The following is a 23,782-nucleotide window of genomic DNA, read 5'->3' as shown; positions in this document are numbered from 1 at the left end:
AGATTAATCTCTGTACCCCTAATAGGCACTCAACTAGTGTTTATTGAAATATTGGGTGAAAAAATGGGTGGTAATTTCAGAGAGCCAAACAGAGATAATAGTAATAAAGGAACCAGTTAACCAACAAATCCATAAATAAAAATACACCTGTGGGGCATGAACATAAATTTAGCACTATGATGGGAATTGTTGGGCAATGGGGTCCAAAGAGACTTGGAAAAATAATCACAATGGTGACATTTAAGATAAATAAAAGATAAAAGCAACCAAAAAATGCTGGTGTAAAAGGAGCACATGATAAAAGCAAATATAAAAAGAATCATAAGAAAGTAGTGATAAAAATAAATATGAGAGTGAGTATGAGAAGAATGAGAGGTAGCATGGCAAAATAAAAAGAATGCTGGATTTGGGAACTGAAGATCTACATTTAAATCATTAACACTTCATCTCTCTGTCCCATATAACTCTTGGCCAGATAATTAACTCTCTAGTCTTAGCTGCCTCTTCTACAGGATGGCCTTTAATTGTCTCTCACTGTGTTCACCCTCTAGATTGTCCCTGTGTTGTCTGGTGAATAAGTTAGTTATTATGCTAACATCAAGAACTAATTTATTGATTTCCCTCTATCCTCTGTCCCTCAGTCACAAAAGCTACTCAGTTATCCAGGCATAGCAGCATTCAGTACTCAAAGTGCACCATCTTTAAAAGAAACTATTGATCTCTGTCAATATCCAGTGACATGACCAAGTATAGGGTGAACCACCCCATTACCTCTTGGATGATTTCACATTCCACATTCTGTTCTGGAAACTTCAGAATCTTGTGACATATCATATAATGAAACATGGGTCATGCAAGTGCCTTCAAGTTGCTCAAATCAGCAATCCTGTAACAAGACAGGAAGTCAGATGAAATTATCAGAAGCACAGATGGCACTCGATTGTGTTTGTTGCAGGAGAATTCCTTCTCAAACATTCAGAGGCTGAGCTCTCCTTTATGCCACCCCTTTGTGGAAATGTTTTATGTTTAATCAACCTCTCTTTGCCCACATGCCTGAGAAATGCAATTCCTTTTTCAATAGGGAAAATTGGCCCCTTACTGATTTCCATTATATTTATATATCCTTAGCCTTGCTGGGCATGCATCAGCTGGGTCTCTGCAATGACAAACTGATGGATGGGGCCCTCTGGAGTGGAGAGGAGATGCATCTCCATAGGATTGAGTTTCTCCTTTCCATCTATCTGCTCTGAAGGTATACCATCTCCCAGCTGGAAGCCACAGAAGCACAACACAAAGATCCTGAGACACAACAAAGTGCTTTGAAAAAAAGAACTGAGAAATATAAAGCACAGGCAAAGGGGTCAGAGTATTCTGTTATAGTCTTGGCTCTGCTGCTAGCTAAGTAGGTGACCTTGGATAAATCACATGAACTCATTAGTAAAATGAGATTCTACCTCACTTATGTCAGGAAACAATCAAAAAATGAAAAATGATATTAGGAATGCAAGTTTTTTTGATAAGTATTATCATATACAGTCCAGTAGGGATAAAATCTCAAGGTGCCTCCTGTCGTGCCCTTATTTGGCCCACAGCAGTAGAGCACTGTAGTTACATGTAAGGAAGGATGTTGGAAGTGACCTGCAGGGTTTAAATCCCACCTCCAACTCTGGCTGTACATGTGACCCCAGGCAAGTTACTCAAACTGAATAATCAACCTTCTTTTCCTTATCTACAAAATAATTAGCTCATAGAGTTATTCTCATGTTAGTTCCATGGATGACAGAATTAACACAACTGAGGTGATTCTAGTTCCGGATGTTAATTCTGGACACGCTGGTGTCAGTTGGTGCAGTGTTTGTTTAAAAAAATTGAGAAGTCAACTTACAGAATGCTAAGACGACAAATCATGGAGAAGGCAAAGCTCCTTTCTATGCCCAGTGCCAGCATTTATCCCCAGATTTCCCTTCCTCTTCCCTGCTATCCTTTTAGTGAGCTCAAGTTCAGTGGGATTTTAAAGCAGATCTTCCTCCATACCACCCATTAGAAGAATGAAATGTAGCTATAAGACACTGTCCTCCAGAACGTGCTTCTTGTGGGACCAAGCACAGGACACAAAAAAATCTGGAAGAAAAATTCTACAGTGTACACAAAAGTGCTCAAGACCAAGGAAGTTAGAAATGAAAAAGCAAGGGAATTACCCTAGGGGGATATTGGTCACCGTGGCTATACTAGACATAATCACAGTTATGTTCTTTGAAAGTCTACTGTGCAAGCATTGTCCAACATACTTTATTATCTATAATCTCATTCAGTCCTCATAAATCTCCTTCAGAGTAAATATCATCATTCCTTTTTTACAGAAGAGAAAAAGACTCAAAGTGAGGTCTCCTGGCTGAAGTCACACAGAAGTAAGTTATGAAAAGAGAGTGAGTCTGTGATAGGGTTTTGCAGCCATGCCATATACCCAACACTCTTGAGTTTTTAAAAGTTCATTTGGCTGGTCACATAAAATAACTCACCCCTAAGTGGTCAAGGCAGTCTTCTGGACCTTGGGCTATTATTTTCCTATGTTTATTGACCCCCTGAAAGCTCCAGTTCCCAAAATATCTAGATATAGAGTGGTTCCAAAGGCTCCCTGAGCCTAAAAGGGAGAAGGGAATAATAAATAGGCAAAATCCTAATTACACAAGTAAAAAATATTGGCAGAATAGACCACTAAAAATAGGAACTACCATTTCCTAGAAAATGAGGGGAATGAAGTTTAAGACTTCATCTTGAAAAAAATAAAACGAAAATGTATTAAAAGAAGTTAATTATATGTTTAATAAAAACATGAATTATATTGCAATTATTTGATAATTATTAACAAAGAATATTTGAGATTATTTCCCAAAGAAATTACATTTGTATGCTCATGATACCCTTTAATGTAAAGGGAATTATTTTTGCAAAAAAAAAATGAAATTTCATCGATTTCCCCAAAGGCCTGCCTCCCTGTGTCCTTTGATATTCAAATCATCAAATTATTCTCCTTTGAAGTCTATCGTGTCATGATCCTCCTTGTCAATTTTTCTCTTCTTCAATTATTAACTGGTCTAACTGTCAGATCCTCATTTGACAATTATTTTGCATGTGTTTAGAGAAATTCTCCATCATCCTTTCATCTTTGCAAAATCTTGCAACTCTTCTCCAAGATGTGCAACTTTTTCCAAGATGTACAGTTTCCTTCTGCAATCAAATTGGAATATATATGTGCTATGTCACCAGATGTTTGAGAGCACCCAGTGAAGGTACCAATGCTGTAGATGTAGAGAGAAGTGTGTTAAGTGAGGAGAGATATTCATGTGGACACTAACTGTAATGAGTGGACTGTTTAGTGCATGCTGTCAATGCACTGATGCTTTTCATCCCACTCTCCTATATAGCTGTAACTTTAGGGGTGATGTTAAATAACATTGGGATAAAAGGATTCTCTGTAGTGGAAAGAATAATAACTCCTAACTCATGGAGAGCTCTTCACAGACAGCAAGTTAATTTTACATCCTTCACTTGGTGTCATTCTAACACCATCCTTTAGAGAGAGGAGGAGAAAGTATTTGTATACACAATTTACAGATGAGGAAACTGAGACTCAGCAAGATGGACTTTTTTTTTTTTTAAGAATTTCTTCCTAGCCTACTGTCTATCTTCATAGTAGTAACTTTCATTTACTGTTCTCTTGCTTGGTATTGAGTACTGTGCGAAGCAGTTTACGCATATCACCCCATTTTTTCCTGGTAACTGTGCTACCGAATGATAATAATTAGGCATGATTAACTCAATTTTACAAAGACAAAATGAAGGGTAATTAAAGTTAAGGAACTTGCTGTGTTAAGTCACTTATTGCTACAATAATGCTGCATAACACATGCCCTCGAAATCTCAAACACTTCCAATAACCATCATTCATTTCTTACTCAAAGAATCAGTTGAAGAACTGAATTAACCCTGGTTCAGGTTGTGGGTTGGGTTCAGATCTGTTCCGTGTGTCACTCAGTTGTGACCCAAACTGAAGTTGTAGTAGCTATCTGGGGCAAGACCTCCTCGTGACAGGTCAGCAGTGCATGAGGCTATGTTCATGTTATATCCCCCTAACTAATCACTGTCCAAATGAGTCACTGGGTAAACACAAAGTCAATGGAATGGGCGGAATAAGGATGTAGAATGTGTCACTCCGCTGGGAGGCACTGAAAAGTCACATGATTAAGAATATGGGTGGATAATCCTATTACAGGTATGGAGGGGCAGACAGGGTAACAGTGAGGCATCTTCAACAAGAGACCTATTTTACCCCTGGCCCAACTTCCCCTAAGAAGTTCTGGCTCCAGAGCCCATGCTCTTAACCACCTCAGGGTACTTCCTTGAAATTCTACCTGACATCTTCACAATGTTGGTTCTCCCAATCCAGGAGCATGGAACATTTCTCCATTTCTTTGTGTCTTCCTCAATTTCTTTCATGAGTATTTTATAGGTTCCTGAGTACAGATCCTTTGCCTCTTTGGTTAGATTTATTCCTAGGTATCTTATGGTTTTGGGTGCGACTGTAAATGGGATCGACTCCTTGATTTCTCTCCCTTCCGTCTTGTTGTTGGTGTATAGGAATGCCACTGATGTCTGTGCATCGATTTTATAACCTGCCACTTTACTGAATTCCTGTATGAGTTCTAGCAGTTTTGGAGCAGTGCTCACTATTTCAAATGCCCTCCTTAACGCCCATTACCCAGTTACCCCATCCCCTCACTCACCTCCCCTCCAGCAACCCTCAGTTTGTTTCCTATAGTTAAGAGTCTCTTATGGTTTATCTCCCTGTCTGTTTTTGTCTCATTTTATTTTTCCTTCCCTTCCCCTATGTTCATCTGTTTTGTTTTTTAAATTCCATGTGAGTGAAATTATATGGTATTTGTCTTTGACTGACTTATTTCACTCAGCACAATACCCTCTAGTTCCATCCACATCATTGAAAATGACATTTCATCCCTTTTGATGGCTGAGTAATAGTCCGTGTGTGTGTGTGTATATATATATATATATATATATATATATATATATGCACACAACTTCTTTTTTATTAACGTATAATGTATTATTTGTTTCAGGGGTACAGGTTACAAATTCTTCTTTATCCATTCATCTGTCGATGGACATCTGGACTCTTTCCATAGTCTGGCTAATGTGGATATTGCTGCTGTAAACATTGGGGTGCATGTGCCCCTTTGGATCACTATGTTTATATCCTTTGGGTAAATCCCTAGTAGTGCAATTGCTGGGTCACAGGGTAGCTCTATTGTTAACTTTTTGAGGAACCTCCATACAGTTTTCCAGAGTGCCTGCCCCAGTTTGCATTCCTACCAACAGTGTAAGAGGGTTCCCCTTTCTCCGCATCCTTGCCAACATCTGCTGTTTCCTGAGTTGTTAATTCTAGCCATTCTGACTGGTGTGAGGTGGTATCTCATTGTGGTTTTGATTTGTATTTCCCTGATGTCGAGTGATGTTGAGCATTTTTTCATGTGTCTGGTGTCCATTTGTATGTCTTCTTTGGAGACATATCTGTTCATATCTTCTGCCCATTTCTTGACTGGGTTTTTTGTTTTTTGGGTGTTCAGTTTGATAATTTCTTTATAGATTTTAGATACTAGCCCTTTATCTGATGAGACCTTTGCAAATATCTTCTCCCATTACAAGGTTGCTTTTTAGTTTATTGACTGTTTCTTTAGCTGTGCAAAAGCTTTTTATCTTGATGAAGTATAATAGCTATCTTAACAGGTGTGAGGGATATCTCATTATGGTTTTGATTTGCATTTCCCTGTTGATGAGTGATACTGAGCACCTTTTCATATACTTGTTGGCCCTTTGTATGCCCCCTTTTACAAAAATGTCTATTCAAGTTTTTTCATTAATCAGATTATTTGGATATTTTTGCTATTGAGTTATAGGAGTTCCTTACATATTTTGCATATTAGCCCCTTATCTAAGGTTTGCAGCATATTCACAATATCCAAGATACAGGAACAACAAAAATGTTCATCAGTGAGTGGATGAAAAAAGAAAACACGGTATATACATACAATGGAATACTATCCAGCCTTTAAAAAGAAAGAAATCCTGCCATATGTGACAACATATGGAGGACATTATGCTAAGTGAATATGTCAGTCACAGAAGGACAAATACTTCATGATCTCATATGCGGAATCTACAATAATCAAACTCATAGAAACAGAGAATAGAATGGTAGCTGCCAGGGGCTGGGTGAAGGGAGAACTGAGGAGGTGTTGTTTGACAGTTATAATATTTCAGTTATACAAGATAAATGTTTTATAAATCTGCTGTACAACATGGTACCTATTTTTAACAATACTGTAGTATGTACTGTAAAGCTTGATAAAGGGGTAGGCCTCATTTCAAGTGTTTTCACCTCAATTTAAAAATAGAAAATGTGGTTATGAAAGAATCAAAGGCCCCAGTGAATGATTTACATGTGGAAAAGGAGAGGCAGGGATCAAGGTTCTCAGTTTACCTGTGAGAGAAATTGGGAGTAATAATGATATTTCCACGACATTTCCAAATCGTGAACTGTTTTAAGCCTCATTTTTCCATCTGTAACATGGGGATGGTAATATCCACTGCATAAAGTTCTGGTGAGGGGAAAATATGATAGTGCATGCACAATACTTTGTAAATATAAAGCACTACAGAGAGATGAGATATTATTATTGACAACAGAAAGAAAATTAAAAGAAAGGGCCCTGTATGGCATAGACAGCTGGTTTTCTATATGGTCATTCTCAAACGATAAAGCACAGAAGAGGGGCTGAATTTTGCAGACAGTAGAGAACAAGATGAGAAGTCAGAGTCAGGGTTGGGGTTGTTGATTTGTGGCTTTCATAAGTAAAGGACAGCCATAGTCAAGTATTTTGTACCATAACCTGCCCTTACTCTCTTGTTCAATACCAGCTCATCTTTCTGATTTCAGCTCAGTGAGCACTTTCTCAGGGAACCTTTCCCTGAACACCATACCTCCCCTCAGACAAAGTCCACTCCAAGATAGTTGAAAGGTCACATTTATTTTTTCAATTACTTTATTGATGCCTGTCTCCACCCAATGCCAACTAGATAGCAAGCACCAAGGAGGAAGGAATCAGAACCATGTATGTTTACCTTTGGATCCTTATCACCAAGCAGACTGACTGTTATGGAATAAATGTATACTAAAAACCTGAATGGATAAATGAATGATACATCCTGCCCCATCTGTCCTTCCTGATCTGCCTAATCATGCCACTTACCATCTATCCTTGAATTCTGAAACCTTATTATATCTGGCCTTTTATTGGATTTCCAGTTAATGCTGTGCCTTTCCAAATTGACTCTCTGCTCCTTAAAGATAGATGTTGGTCTGTCCCTATTTTGTTCACCTTACAATGCCCAGGATGTGGATAAACTCTGAGGTGGTGCTCAGTAAGTGCACAGTGGCTCTTGGTCAGCTCATGAATCCAACTGCAGTAGGGAGCTGCCACTTTCTCCATCATCTTTGCCAACTGCACCCAGGGGAGCACTTAATTCTGAACTTGATGCCAGCTGGGTCTCTAATTAAAATAAATTACTCAGATTCTGACAAGGCTTCCACATGCACATGGAGCTATAGAGTCCTTAGTGTACTGGGTCTCAAACTGTGTGCCCCAGAGTCCCAGAATCTCACTGGGACTCTCACAACTGCAGAATCTCACAAACTGAGCAGAGAAGCTCAGTGGGGAGCCAAAGGGGAGATTTTTATGTTTCCTCATCTTTTCTTTAAGCCAGGCAGCTGTTCTCTCTGTTCTATACATTAAGGTTTCAGGTTAAGATTTTAGTGGTATTTTCCACTTTACATAAGAAGGAATTACCCAAATAACATAGGGAATCGGCGGCTAAAAACTGACGGGAGAATGCTACCCATGAGAAAACTATAATGATAATCTCCTTCAAGTGGAATATTTTCCAAGTTTCTATGTGATCCGAGCCCCACTTTCTATGAAAACAACAGTCCCCAGAGCCCTCTCTGTATCACATATTCTACAATTTGGCTGATTTGACAGCATTATTAATAATATCATTTAGAAAGTATAATTTAATAGTCATCAGTAGTGATTTGCTGAGTATCTCAGTGTGTGGGCCTGTGCGTGTGAATTTCCTCATGGGTGTGGGCTTAGGTGTCTCTTCCACACAAGTAATCATCCTGTCATTAAGTCTGTGTACTGCCACACTTGTCAGCAGTAATCACGGCAACATCAGTAACAAGCAGAACATAGAACAGATATTTTGGGGAAAATGGACACATCCAAGACTTTACAAAAATAGAATGATCTCTAGCATTTGCATTTGTTATTCTGTGTATGTGGTTTCTATTTTCACTGACAATGCTTTTTTTTCCCCTTATTTATTCTTTCTGGCTTCTTCGTCGCATATAAGTTTATAATACCATTTTTCCATTTCACAGTCTTACGTGCTGAATCACTGAAAACATAAGATTAAACCAGCAAAAGAGAAGGAACCTATTTTAGGAGCTATAAGATAGGGAATATAGAAAATCTCCTAGGACAAGGGACACTGGTTTTTCCTGAGAAACATTGCCACTAATCTAAGCATGAAAAGATATTTTCCAGACCTAAATGTTCATAAAGGAAAGAAAGACACACACACACACACACACACACAGAGAGAGAGAGAGAGAAAAAGAGAGCAACAGATCACTGAGAAAGAAGTTCGGAAATAATGGGGGAAATTTGGTGAGCAAAAAGCATGAGTCTTAGAGTTTATTTAAAGGAAAACAAATTATTTAAAGGAAAAATACTAGCCCTCACAAACAATTTTCAACCTCTTTCAGTCTCGATACTTTAGGTACTTAAAATCTATTGAAGACCCCACAAAGCATTTGTTTTTGAGAGCTGTATCTTTTAATATTGACCATATTTGAAATTAAATCTGAAAAATATAAAGGATATTTATTTATTTTAAATAACAACAAACTCATATTCATCACACACTTCTATGAAAATGAAAAAACAAAAAAGGCATTAAGCATTCAAGCTCAGGTTGGCAAATATAAATTTTCCAAAATTCTAAAAATGGTTGAATGGACCCTCAAATTTCCCATTAGCAACTAATACTGTCAGTTGTTTTTCTTGAAATGACAAGCTCACTTCATTCATTTTAGAGAAAATGTCTGCCAAATGCCCAAGACCAAATACCAACAGTTTGTCAGTTGGTCTTTCAAGTAAAAATGGTGTTCAGTGACAAAAGCAGATAATTCTGCTCATAGCTCAAACGACTGCCAAAGTATGTTTCCTTGAGATAACCATTATACTATACCTAGTCTGCAATGGAACTATTTCTGTGTATTTCCTATTTCCTTACACAGAATAATAAAAATAGTTTTATTTCCTTATAAAGGACAGTCCTAAATGAAACTAGCATTTTTTCAAATATTGTAAATGCATGGTTTGAAGAATATGATTTCTCTTATGATTTGATCCCACTGCCTTGATTTGTACTAAAGCAGCATTATTTTTGCAATAGTAATGCAAATGTCAGTGGAAAAAACATATGGTATCTCAGTATTACTGTGAAAATAGTTTTGACCTCTCAGACTCCCTGAAAGGGTCTTAGGGACCTCCAGAGAACTACTGCGATGACCATGTCTTTAATTCTTTTCTTCTTCCCTTTCTTTCCTCCCTATACTTGTGAACAAAACAGGTAGAGGGTTGGAGCCTAATACTAATGGACAACTACAGATAAATATAACCTGTCTCCTGTCCCCACAGACCCTAGTCTCCTTGAAAGCTCCATCTCCTAGTGATACACTCCCTTTCTTCCCCTACTGCCCCCTGTCACTTGCAACAACAACAACAACAACAACAACAAATCCCTAATCAAGCAGAGCATTTAAAAGACTCAAACCAGATCCTTTAGGTTTGATTTCACTCCATGGATTTTCCATAGCCTATAATCTATATTAATATCTATACTCTATTAGCATCGATTAATTGATCAGTATTCTCATTCCTTTTCTTACATTCTGCAACACGAGTATGTTTATTAAATTATATGAAATTTCCATTTTTGGGTGTGTCATAAATGGTTGAATCATATCAAATTCATGTAGTTCAACCAAATAGCCAAAGCATTATTTTCTATTATTGGAGGGGAAGAAGCAAAATACATCAGCTGAAAGAAAATGGACTGTTTCCAAGTGATAGTATGAACGTTTACTCCCATAAGAAGGATTTCAGTGAGGTAAAGATCACATGACTTAAAATGTGCCTTTGTTGAAACAAACAAGGCCATTTTGAACCATGCTGGTTTTGTTCAAATATTGAGCTCACCTGTTTGTTTTTATGACCCTACACTGTTGAGGAAGACAGATCTCCCATTGCTGATGTCCTTCCATGTGGACATCTAGGCTCTCACACACACCATCCCACTCACTCCTCCCCATGAGAAATTTGAGATGAAGAGCAGAGCTTTATCTGGACTGACCCCCTTTCCCTTAGGATGACAAGTTCAGTCTACTCCTCCAAACTGTACCTTATACAGCAGCAGCCTCCTATGGGGGAAGAAGAGGTGAGCTGTGTTGATGCAGCATTGTCTTCAGATGGAAAATTTTATGGTAATCCGGGATTCACAGTAAAGAATCACACTATAACCACACACCCAAAGCACTTTCTGACTTCTCAAAGAAAGATTAATTTTTGACTCTTTAGACAACAACATGGTGCTGTTCATATTTATTCACCCAGTCCATAACATAATGCCTGGCACACAGCAGCCACTCAACAAATATCTGTTGAATGAGTGAATGCTTGCAAAATATGTATCTTCTTAAGAATGAGACTCTATGGCTTATCCATTCATGAAGGCCAAGGGAAGAAGTTTGTATTTTATGCTAAGGATGTTAAGGGAGTAAGAAATTATTGAAGGTTTTAAGCAGGAGGGTACATGATCAAATTCATGTTTGAAATGTTAATTAAATAATCGTGAAGACAAATGGGAAATTGTTTCTGGTGGAGATCCAGACAAGGGCAGGTGGTGGTGAGTGGGGGAGGAAGATGTCATATGGGTCTGTTTCCACCTCATTACTTTCATGGTCTTCTTTCCAGAGATGAAATGGGAGATTTCCATCCTGCTTGATCTCTGTAGGTGGATGGTGTTACTTTTGTGACCTGCTTCACAATATCTGGCTGTTTGTCCTTGATACAATAAGGCTTCTCTGGGGCTTTGACGATGATGTCAATTATTTTTCCCAGAGGGAAAATAAAATTGACTGTAGAATTTTATTGATGAGTTTTGACTATCTGCTTCTCAGAGATAAAAAGCCTTCCACACATTATATGACTGGCAATTTAGACACTCTTTCATATTCATTGTGGTCTAGTGATCATAGAAGTCATCTGGGGACAAACCATTTATTTGTCTTTGCTTTCTGCCTCAAAACTGCTCTATAAACAGACTGATAGAATATTCCAGATATGGCAAGGGGACTTGAGGACCTGCTGTAAGGTTTTAAAGGTAACTTTACTACTTGCCACCCTCAACTGGAGAATGGGTCTCTTTTCTCTTAAAAGTCACCATTTTTAGTAAATGCCACATCATCTACAACATGGAAGGAAGAAGAGAGTGTCAGCCTACCCAACTAGATCAGCTGGATTAATCTTGACCATTTGTAGGGTGACAGAGGTTGGCAAAATCCCATATTTGCATCCAAATTGTAAGAAAAGCTTGAAATTGGAATTAAAGCCAATAGTGACTATGAGTAAATGAAAATAGGTTTGACATTGTCACAAATTCATGAGGCTATGTGTTATCATATAAAAAGGTAACAAGGAAGCGTAATAGCTATTTATACTGTTTTTCCCCACAGTCCCCAAGATTTTGAACTTGGATTCCTGATGAAAATTGCTAGGGTTTAGATCATGCTGCCAGTAAACACAACACAAGTGAAACCATACCATCTTTCCAATCTCCAGCATAACAGAACTAATTATTCTCTTTTACCAGGGCCATATTCATCAGCGAAATGTTTGCTTACAACTTTGGTTGTGCAGGTTTTTTGCACACATTCCTAAGAAGCTAAATATTTGCAAACATTATTCATTCAACAAATATTTACTGAATGGCAGCCGTGTGCCAGGCATTATGCTATAGATTAAGTAAATAAATATTAACAAAACATATATAGTCTGTGACCTCAGAATTACATGCAATGTAAGCATGTGCAGAATATAGAATTTTCCATTTCTAAGCCAGATACCATGAGAGCAATTTAACCTATCCAATTATACAGATGAGAAAACTGAGACCAAAGGAGTTACTTTCCTAGCATCACACAGTAGTAAACAAGAGCATTGGAGGTGAAAATAAGCACTATTAATCTTTATTGAGTACTAACTATGTGCCAAGTACCTGGTAAGCAAGTTCTTGACATGGGCTTATTTTCATGAATTTTTATGCAATTTTTCTCAAATAAGAAGACGGAGGTACAAGTTCATAGAGCTGGGAAATCATTGAGGTAAAGTTTATCTAGGCAGGGTGACTTGAAAGAAAGCATCCCTAGCCCCTGTCATACTGCAAACGTACATCATCTCAGTGACACTTCCACTTATCACCCCCTAAAGTCCAACACCTGCTAATATCCATAAAACTAAGGGAATTTAGCCAATGTATAAAGAAATGGTGATACAGAAACCATCTGCTTGCTTGCATTAAAGCCAGGAATGGCCATGAAAAATAAAAATAGGTTTAAGATTTCCAAGAAATGTCTGAAATTTTGGTCATTGGTATATCAAGTTTTCATGTGGGATTATACATGATGTTAGAAAATGATTATTCTTAACAATAGAGGTTGAAACCAAAAGCTGACTTTCTGTAAAGATAAGTGTCCTTCATTTTACCCGACAGCTCCCCAAGAGGGCCTTTGAAATTTTATGACTTTCAGGTCCCTCAAAACTTATATTTGTCACTACTTTACCCAATATAGAAGTGTGCCTTAAGAGAGTTAATTCTGGCTTTGAATTTCTAACTACAAGGCTTTGGGTAATTTATCTTTTGGAACCCATATTTTCATGTAAATATATAAATATATAGATATAAATATATAGATATAGATATAGATATTAGGCTCCAAGCCTCTACTGTTTTGTTCACAAGTATAGGAAGGAAAGAAAGGGAAGAAGGAAAGAATTAAAGACAGTGGTCATCACAGTAGTTCTCTGGAGGCACATATATATATACATACATATACATATATGTATATATATATATATATATATACACACACACACACTCTGACATCATAGGGTTGTTGGGAGAACAAGAGTGGCCATGTTCATACAGCAAGAAAGACCAATGGTATATGTTGCCTCTTATACCTCTGTTTCTCTAAGGATGGCTTTTATCCACAGTAACAACACCTCAAGATACAGTGGCTAAAATGAACAAGGGTCCATTTTTCTCATCTAATAAGAAGTCTAGAAAGAGTCTCAGAGATGTCATCAGGATCTGGACTCATTGAATCTTTCTCTTCAGCCTTCCTTAGTGTGGACTCCATCTTCACAGTCTCAGAATGGCTCTCTATCCCAGACATCGTGTTTGCATTCCAGGAAGAAAAAAGGAGAAGGGAACATGAGGTATTCCAGCTGAATTCATCTCCTTACAACAGGAAAATACTACTATTTCCAGAAAGTCTACTGTGTAGGGAGAGAATTAATTTGTAGTTGGTCTGTGATAATTCTATTCCTATCTCACAGATGGCCATAACCATGCCAGGAACTGTGGTGTTGACCCTTGGGCAAGAAAGGGATAAAATGCACTAGCTAGTGGCTTACAATATTATGCTTAAAGTCCAAAACTCCCCAGGAGGCACGCTATACGAGCTTCTCTACACTGTTTATTGAAAATGTGTAGATTGATGGGCTGCAGCTGGTTTACCTGGTTTTATAGCCTAGTTTTTGTTGCTTGACCAGTATTGTCTAAAAAAAACTCCTTGGTAAACTTGCGCCTAAGCTTCCCTAAGAACAAGCTATCTCACAAGTATCTGGGTAGTTTATGATCTGGTGAAGAGGTCCCTCCTCTGAGAAGCTGTGCCTAGAATATCTCAAACCTTCCTGATGTTTACTTATGCTTCCTTTCTCTTTCTATATTGTATCTTAAGTCTTCATTAAAGATATATCTATATCTATCTATATATAGAGAGATGTATCTTTAAATATATGATCTCTATTTGATATATAGAATAGATATATATAGATAATATCTATGTAACAAGAATCTATATATATATATGATCTGTATTTACATACAGGATCTATATTTATCTATTATACACACATGCATACACACACACACACACACACACACACACACACACACGTGAGTTGTTTTAATTATCCAATCCTGTGTAAATATTGCAACCACTAAGTTATATCTCACGGATAAGAAACGAATCCCATAGGACCTCAGCTTTAGGGGATCTGGGGTGGAGAGAATTTTTAACTAGTAATATCTCTTAAACAAAATTGGAGTTCTGTACACATGAAAGAGAAAGGCATTTATCTAGTACAGGGTTCTCAAATTTCAGCTAACATCAGAATTATAGATTGCCAGGCCTCATCCCCAGAGTTTGATTCAGTAGGTCCGGGATGGGGCCTGAGAATTTACATTCTTAACAGCTTCCCAGGTGGTACTGTTTCTGCTGGTCCAGGGATTATACTTTGAAAACCATTTGCCTAGCAGAACGAAAAAGGATAGGATTAGCTTTGCTTCATCTTTGACAGCTTCTATCGGGTTGATTTTATGGTCCAAGCAAAGCAGAAAATAAATGAAGAAACCAATATTAAACCTGGATGGGGCTTATTTCTCTTTTCCTGGAGAAAATGCCACATAACTATCAGTCCATTCCATTGGGTTTATTTGGTCTGGGGACCAGAAGGGTGCTAATGAAGAGGCGGGCTATTTGGCCAAGGATTTTTAAACCCAACTCAGCAGTGAAGAGTGAGCCACTTGTGCCAACTGCCATAGAAGAGACACGGAGGAAATATGACAGATTAATCCTAGGGACGGCCAGTTCTGAAAATGCTATTTTCCACTGCAAAAATATGACCAGAGAGATCATGTATTCCAGCAGCTGCCAAGCAGGAGCAACAGGAAAAAGAGGAGAAAAGCTGAGAACTGATGTCCATAGCTTTGTATTTCAGGTCTTCATTTACTTCAGCATAATGTTTGTGTTCTGGCTGTCATGGGAAGGAAATCTGGGACTTTCTGACAAGCCACTGGAGCAGGACACTAGACCTAGCCTGGCTTCACTCGAGAAATGTTGGACCTATCTCTTCTCTCCTAAATTCTAAGGACCCATTTCCCTAAATCTTGTTTGATAAAGGTCTATGATTCCTTATCCACAATTGTAAAATCCAAACTCTCTGAAAAGCAAGAGCTTGTAATCCATTTGTGGTAAAACCTGACCCAATTACATTTGGCAGCAAAACCTGATGTGAACTGACATAAAACTATTCATGGTCTTTAAATTTTCTTACTTGGTGTGAACAATTCTACATTTCACTGCAGAAAAATTAACACACTTGATTACAAAGCTCTGCCCAGCCATGCCGGGGAGATTTTACATAATCAATGACATATGCATCATGTTACCTTTCAAAAGAAGAAAACTTCTGAATTCCAAAACGTATATGGTCCCAGGAGTTTTTAATATGGTAATGTGGACCTGACCTTTACTTTGCCTATTCATCCTGGTTCCCATTTTTTTAATATGTGTTGTATACATAGTAATTCTATGTAAATTTTTTAAATGTATGTATACACAGATGCATAAGAAATGTCTAGAAGGATGTTCAGCAAATTGTTACTGATTATGTCTAGATGGTGGGATTTTAGGTGATTTTGAAAGAATGATTGGACTTTCCTATATTATTTGAATTACTTTTTTCAATGAACATGTCTTGACAAAAGCAAAAATATTTTTTCTTTTTTTTAAATTTTATTTTATTATGTTATGTTAGTCACCATACGTCATTAGTTTTTGATGTAGTGACCCATGATTCACTGTTTTCGTATAATACCCAGTGCTCCATGCAGTACGTGCCCTACTTAATATCCATCACTGGACCAGGCTAACCCATCTGCCCACCCTGCTCCCCCTCTAGAACCCTCAATTTGTTTCTCAGAGTCCAGAGTCTCTCATGGTTCGTGTCCCCCTCCGATTTGCCCCCTTCATTTTTCCCTTCCTTCTCCTAATGTCCTCCATACTATTCCTTATGTTCCACAAATAAGTGAAACCATATGATAATTGACTTTCTCTGCTTGATTTCTTTCACTTAGCATAATCTCCTCCAGTCCCATCCATGTTGACGTAAAAGTTGGGTATTCATCCTTTCTGATGGCTGAGTAATATTCCATTGTGTATATGGACCACATCTTCTTTATCCATTTGTCTGCTGAAGGGCATCTCAGCTCTTTCCACAGTTTGGCTATTGAGGACATTGCTGCTATGAACATTGGGGTGCATATGGCCCTTCTTTTCACTACATCTGTGTCTTTGGGGTAAATACCTACTAGTGCAATTGCTGGCTCATAGGGTAGCTCTATTTTTAATTTTTTGAGGCACCTCCACACTGTTTTCCAAAGTGGCTGTACCAACATGCATTCCCACCAACAGTGTAAGAGGGTTCCCCTTGCTCCATAACCTCTCCAACATTTGTTGTTTCTTGCCTTGTGAATTTTTGCCATTCTTACTGGTGTAAGGTGGTATCTCAATATGGTTTTGATCTGAATTTCTCTGATGACTAATGATGATGAACATTTTTTCATGTGTCTGTTAGCCATTTGTATGTCTTCTTTGGAGAAGTGTCTGTTCATGTCTTCTATCCATTTTTTGACTTGATTATTAATTTTGGGGGTATAGAGTTTGAGAAGTTCTTTATAGATCTTGGATACCAGCCCTTTATCTGTAGTGTCATTTGCAAATATCTTCTCCCATTTTGTGGGTTGCCTCTTTGTTTTGTTGACTGTTTCCTTTGTTGTGCAGAAGATTTTTATCTTGATGAATTAAGATTAGAGCAGAGATCAATGAATTAGAAACCAGAAACACAGTAGATCAGATCAATGAAACTAGAAGCTGGTTCTTTGAAAGAATAAGATCAATAAAACACTGGCCAGACTTATCCAAAAGAAAAGAGAAAGGATCCAAATTAATAAAATTATGAATGAAAGGGGAGAGATCACGACTAACACCAAGGAAATAAAAACAATTACTAGAAATTATTATCAACAACTATATGCCAATAAATTGAGTAACCTGGATGAAATGGATGCCTTCCAGGAAACATATAAACTGCCAAGACTGAAACAGGAAGAAATTGACAACCTGAATAGGCCAATAACCAGTAACAAGATTGAAGCAGTGATCAAAAACCTCCCAAAAACAAGAGTCCAGGGCCTGATGGATTCCCTGGAGAATTCTACCAAACATTCAAAGAATAAATAATACCTATTCTCCTGAAGCTGTTTCAAAAAATAGAAACAGAAGGAAAGCTTCCAGACGCATTCTATGAGGCCAGTATTACCTTAATTCCCAAACCAGGCAAAGACCCCATCATAAAGGAGAATTTCAGACCGATATCCCTGATGAATATGGATCCCAAAATTCTCAACAAAATCCTAGCTAATAGGATCCAACAATACATTAAAAGGATCATCCACCACGACCAAGTGGGATTTATCCCCGGGATGCAAGGGTAGTTCAACATTCGCAAATCAATCAATGTGATAGAACACATTAATAAGAGGAGAGAGAAGAACCATAAGGTCCTCTCAATTGATGCAGAAAAAGCATTTGACAAAATACAGCATCCTTTCCTGATTAAAACTCTTCAGAGTATAGGGATAGAGGGAACATTCCTCAAGTTCATAAACTCCATCTATGAAAAACCCACAGCAAATATCATCTTCAATGGGGAAAAGCTGAGAGCCTTTCCCTTAAGATCAGGAACATGACAAATATGCCCACTCTCGCCATTATTGTTCAACATAGTATTAGAAGTCCTAGCAACAGCAATCAGACAACAAAAAGAAATAAAAGGTATTCAAATTGGCAAAGAAGAAGTCAAATTCTCTCTCTTTGCAGATGACATGATATTTTTTATGTGGAAAATCCTGGTTCCCATTTTTGATGAATCTTTCCGTCACAGCCTTGCCCAGATCTCCTTCTCCTGGGGCACTTTTCCAATACATCCACATGTTCTTGAGTTCCCTAGCAACTGGAGACCTGATGCCACTAGTCCATGGCTGAATCCTATTTTGAACTCAGCAGGAAGCTTTGCTCATGAAATCCCTTCTCAGTGGGCTGAAACTCAAGAGAGGAAGTCTGAAATCTCCTGCCTTGACTGCTTACTTTGGGAAGGTCACCTTAATAGTTTAAGTCTTCCATTTCTTTCCTTAGGCCACATTCCTGGCAATATTTTTATATACAAAGGGAAGAAACCAAAGCTCAGAAAAATTTATCAACTTCCTATAATACTGTCCCAACATGATTCTAAGACACAATATTGTAAGCAACTTGAGGGAAGAAACAGACTTCACCATCTTCTGTACAGAATAAGCTACAAAATTGGCAGAGCCCTATGAAAACAAAAGTGCAGGATCCCTTGTCCAAAATATACTAAGAATTTCCAGACGGTAATATCAGAGCATTAAACCAAACACTGGGTGCTTTAAGTGTGAGGTTGTGCATGGGTGCACAAGTCATATGCCCATGAAGCTGGCACTGCTTCTATATTTTCCATAGCCCCTAATATAGGATGACTTGATGAAATAATGTTTTAATTGAATGCCATCAATGACAATCAGTGGGAGTTAATGCCAAAAAACAACATTCACAAAATATTATAAAGTTGACTTCACAATATTCCTTCTTACTTTAGTACTATCCATTAGACAGTCGGCTTAACTTGCAAACTGCTTTTTTACGCATTGAAACAACACTTCTGTAGCAGGCATATTGCCCAGGAGATGGCAACACTGCTAAAAACCTACCTGTGCTCAAAGTAATTTATTATCCTTAAGGCTTTTCCTTCTTTTTATACACCAAGTTATAGCCTCTTCCAGAAACCATTACCCAACACTTTCTCAAAACAATTTCTTTTGGTTGCATTGTGGATGTGATGGCATGTCCATTTGTCATGGTGAGTTTATAAACATCCAACTTTTCTTCACTGAATATTCAGCTTATTCAAATACTGCCAGCTCGTGACATGAAAAGCAAGCTAACCAACCAGTAAGGCCAGAGTCTACACAATCATGCCTAATTGGTAGAAGAGGTTGGTTTCATTATGAATAAGCCAGCAATGTTCAATTATCTGTACAAATGAAAGGGAGCAGAAGTATTTAAAATCTAAAATAATGCATAATTCAAAACCTCTTTTGTGACTGTAGAGTTGTATTTTTTCCTATATTCTCATCAACTATGCTTTGTGTATGATGTGTGAAGAGCTCCATGTACATAAAATATACAGGTGGTTAAGTCAGATAAGCCAAAGACTTGTCTACTCTTCCCTTTTTGTGACCTTGTGCAACTCTAAGGACAAAAAGATGCTCAAGCTATGGGAAACCTTAAATATAAATAGTCCCTGCTTCCTCACATCATGGAGGGAGAATCTGAAGCTCAGAGAGGCTTCTTCCTGCAGTCCTATCCATACTGGAAACTGGAATCAGATTCTTGTCTCCCCTACTCTCCTAAAACTCACAAGGTAGCCAAGAGTTACCCATCTACTGTACTGGCCTAGGTTCCATGTCAAAAATAGAGCTGAGCTGTCAAGGAAACTGCTGCAGATCAGGCATCATGGTATTTTGACTTCTGAAGTGTCCACAAAAGAAGTTTCTAAGAGTGGTAAACATTAACCATAATAAGGTCAAGCCATTTGCTGAATCATTAAATAGTACCAATCCCTGGCTAAACAGCATTCTGCCAGGCACTAAAGGAGTTAATGACAACAGCTAGGTGATAATATAATCCTCTTCCTCATGAAAGGAATCAACAACCAATTTGGGAGACAAAAGTGGGCTCTCACTAGACTCTAAGCTCCTCTGGAGCAAGTTCTGTCTGTGTACCTGGTTTTTGTTTTGTTTTGTTTTTCACTTTTTTCCAATCACTTTATTACATGTGACAAATATCACTGGCCCAGTTATGTAATGGGAAAGAAACCCAGCCCACCCACCACATTGTCCCACCACTATGCCTCTACCTCCTCCACCTTAAAAAAGACAAAAAAAAAAAAAAAAAAAAAATCGATCCCAAGTCAGGAACACAGTGCCAAGCCCCACAGTAGGTGATCTGATACACCAAGGCGTGGTCACTGGACCCTGTGATGATCAGGCGGTTGCTGGGGGACACATCACAGCATAGGATGGAAGAGGTCTTGGGTACCCGGAATACCATGGTCCTGCAGGTATGCTGTAGATGTTGACCAGGTCATCCATCCCAATGCTCTGGTCAAGAGGGGAGAACTTGAGACCCAAGATAGTTCCATCCTTATACCCCACCATGTGCTTCTGGCCCCCTCAGGTGGACTGCAGCCACTGTTGGCCATTGGCTGTGCCTACCAGCACCCAGTCCTCCTGGGGACTAGGGGATAGGCTCATTATCTGAGACTCAAATTTGTATTCCTGAGGCTCCCCAGTGGTCCTCGGGTCCCAGCACCACAGGCAGGTGCCCAGATGCCCCGCTCCCCGCCTGTCTTTAACAGCAATGCCTTTGGCTCCATTCAGGTGGCCCAGCAGGTCCCTGACAACGCCCTGGTCCTGCAGGTCCCAGATCCTGACTGTGCCATCAGTGAAGCTCATGAAGACCAAGTTGTCTTCAGGATCGGAGGCCAGGGTGTGGCAGGTAAGACCTGCACAGGGTAGCTCATCTCTTATATGCAGGGAGGGCACTGTCAGGTCCCACACACCCATGCCAAACAGGTTGTGGCCACCCATCAGCAAAATCATGCTGTTTGAGGACAGCAGGCATGTGTGCAAATAGGCCCACTAGGTCTGTACACACAGGTGATTCTCAGGATACCTGTCTTATACTACCTGGCCAACCAGGCTCCACACTTTGACACCACCCTTGTCACAGGTGAACATGTGTCACATGAAGCTGCTCACAGCCATGGCAACAACAGCTCCCTGTGTTTTAGCATCCACACCTTCTCCATTCTATGTGGGATGGCCAACTTCTTGGATTGCCAGGGCAAGTCATCTGGTCTTTTCCACATGTCCCCAAAGTCCTCAGGGTCCCAGCATATGGGCTTCAAAAATGGATAGGCTCCTAGGCCACACAGGAGAGCATCCTCTCTGCTTTGGCACCTGGCTCTGTGCCCCCTTCTTAGGAACCCTCGAGCTGGGGGGGAGGGGGCACAAGTGGGCTGAGAACCAAAGTGTCTTTGGTACATGGCTCCAGTCCCAATAATGTGGTCCTGGGTCCTGGCTCTCTGGGCTTGGTGCCTGTTCTGTCATCTTGTGCTGTCCACTGGAGCACTTTCTGGTGGGTCCCAGCAAAGATCTGCCAGAGTTGCTCAGTCAGAATATCCTTCCAAAACTGGGGCTCAGAGTCCCAAGAAGGCTGCATGTCCAGCTTGTGGACTGGGGCAGCATCTGCTCCAGACGGCTGCTTGTGCCAGTCTGATGACCTTGTGGCCATGACATCTTTGAAGTGTGACCCCTGAACACTGGAGTGCTGAGGGGTCTTGGCCACTGGGTGCAGAAAAGCCTCAGGGCTGGCTGGCCCCCAGGAATCCTGGTGAGCAGTCTCACCAGAGGAGACCCGGCTCACCTGGTACTCCAGGGCTGGAAGCCCAGAGGTCAGCTCTAGGTCTCCATGGTCTACAGAAAGTTTTTTGCCTGCTTGTGATGTTCCTGGAGGCTCTGCTAGATCTTCTGGAATATGTAGTACATGCTCTCCATCTGCACCATCAGGTGAGGGAGGAACCTGGGGAACTGCTATCAGAGCTGATCCAGGAACACCCCAATAGTTCAGTTCAGGATGAGCCAAAGTTCCTGGGAGCCTCCTCATCCTTTGAGGGTGAGATAGCCCCAAGAGGTCATCTTCAGTAGTCACGAGAACTTTCTCCAAGGACTCTCCTTTAGGATGGAGGCCCAGAACAGCAAGGTGGAAATTGTGGAGGGTCATCCAAATTCAGGCTGAGAATGAGCACCCCTCCACTGTCTGTGTGCCTTTTATCTCTGTGCAGCCAGAGCAAGCCTTCCAAAAAGGAAGTCTTCACAGGTTTCCTCTGCTCTTAGAATAAGTGCCAAATCTTTAATTCTGTCTTTGAGGTATGGCACAGTATGAACTAGGGGTCAGAAAACTTCTGTGTAAAGGGCCAGAGAGTAAACATTTTCAGCGTTGCTAGCCAGCCAATCTCTGTGGCAACCTCTCCATTCCATCACTGCACCAAGAAAACAGCTATAGACTCTTAGTAAATGAACAGGCAAAATGGTGGTCCAATAAAACTCTCTATATAAACACAGGCAGTGGGAGGATCTGGCCTGCATTCCACAGTTTGTGGATTCTTGGTATAGACTATGCATCTCGAAACTGATGCCTACTAATCACCTGAGGATCTTGTTAAATACAGATTTTCATACAGTAGCTTGGGATAGAGACTTAGATTTTATATTTTTAACAAGTTTGCAGGTGACGCTGGTGATGCAGATATAGAGAATAGTGACTGAACCATTTTAGCCTCAGCTCATACCCAGCCTCCCTTCACTTTCTGTGATGGTATACATTGGACCTGCCAGTTCTTCCTTCCTGTCATGCTTCCCCTGCTCCAGGGCCTTTGTGCACACTGTCTTTGGGCTGACTTGTTCTTCTCTTTTTCCTTAATCTATTCACTTAAATTCCATTTCACGTGCCCCCTTCCTTAGAAAAGATGCTCCACAGTAGATCAAGCATACCCCTCATATGCTCTCACTGGACCAGATACCTCTCCACCAGAGTGATTATCACATTTGTCATTTTATATTTGTTTGTGTCATTGTTGATTAAGGGCTATCTCCTCCACTGGAATGTAAACTGCTTGAGAAGAGACACTATGCCAGTTTGGTTATTTTATACCATGTCCCTAGCACAGTCTTCTGTATTCATTGTTACTCCATAATATTGGGGAAAAAAAATCAATGAAATAATTAATCAATCCCTATTGTCCAGAATGATCCATAGTAGACAGGTGTTCAGTTAAGATTGCTGGATAACTTTTAGAAAGTTTTGGAATTCACAAGATTTTTAAATTTTGGAAGGTTTTCTTTTAGGCCCCTTTACTGTTCCCCTTCCCTTCCTTCTGTTCTCTACTCATCTCTCTCAAAACCAATCATGTCCAGCAGAACTTTCTACAATGATGGGACTGTTCTGTGTTGTCCAGTATGGTAGCCAGCTGTGCTACTGAACATCTGAAATGTGCTGGTACAACTGGGGAACTGAATTCTAATTGTGTTTAATTTTAATTTAAATTTGACTGTGAATGAACACATGTGGCTTATGACTACTATATTGGACAGCACAGCTTTAGATTTTCCTGGAGTGATTATATCTATTATAAAACTAATCGCCATCACTATGATGATAGTTACTAAATCATCTAGAATTGAATCACCAGGAGTGAAAGAAATACCTTGTTTTGGAATCCATTGTATTGCCCTGTGTCTGGCATCAACTATA

General features: G+C 39.4%; 1 pseudogene; it reads right to left on the bottom strand.

Annotated features, from left to right (window-relative positions):
- Positions 1 to 1,124: 1,124 nt before the first annotated feature.
- LOC114207632 (transducin-like enhancer protein 6) lies at positions 1,125 to 22,252 on the bottom strand (annotated as a pseudogene).
- Positions 22,253 to 23,782: the final 1,530 nt, after the last annotated feature.

This window comes from Eumetopias jubatus, unplaced genomic scaffold, assembly GCF_037043125.1.
Source record: "Eumetopias jubatus isolate StellerSeaLion01/CBP00866 unplaced genomic scaffold, mEumJub1_p1.0 scaffold_1, whole genome shotgun sequence".
NCBI classification, from domain to species: domain Eukaryota; kingdom Metazoa; phylum Chordata; class Mammalia; order Carnivora; family Otariidae; genus Eumetopias; species Eumetopias jubatus.
This window is presented reverse-complemented; position numbering and strand designations above follow the sequence as displayed.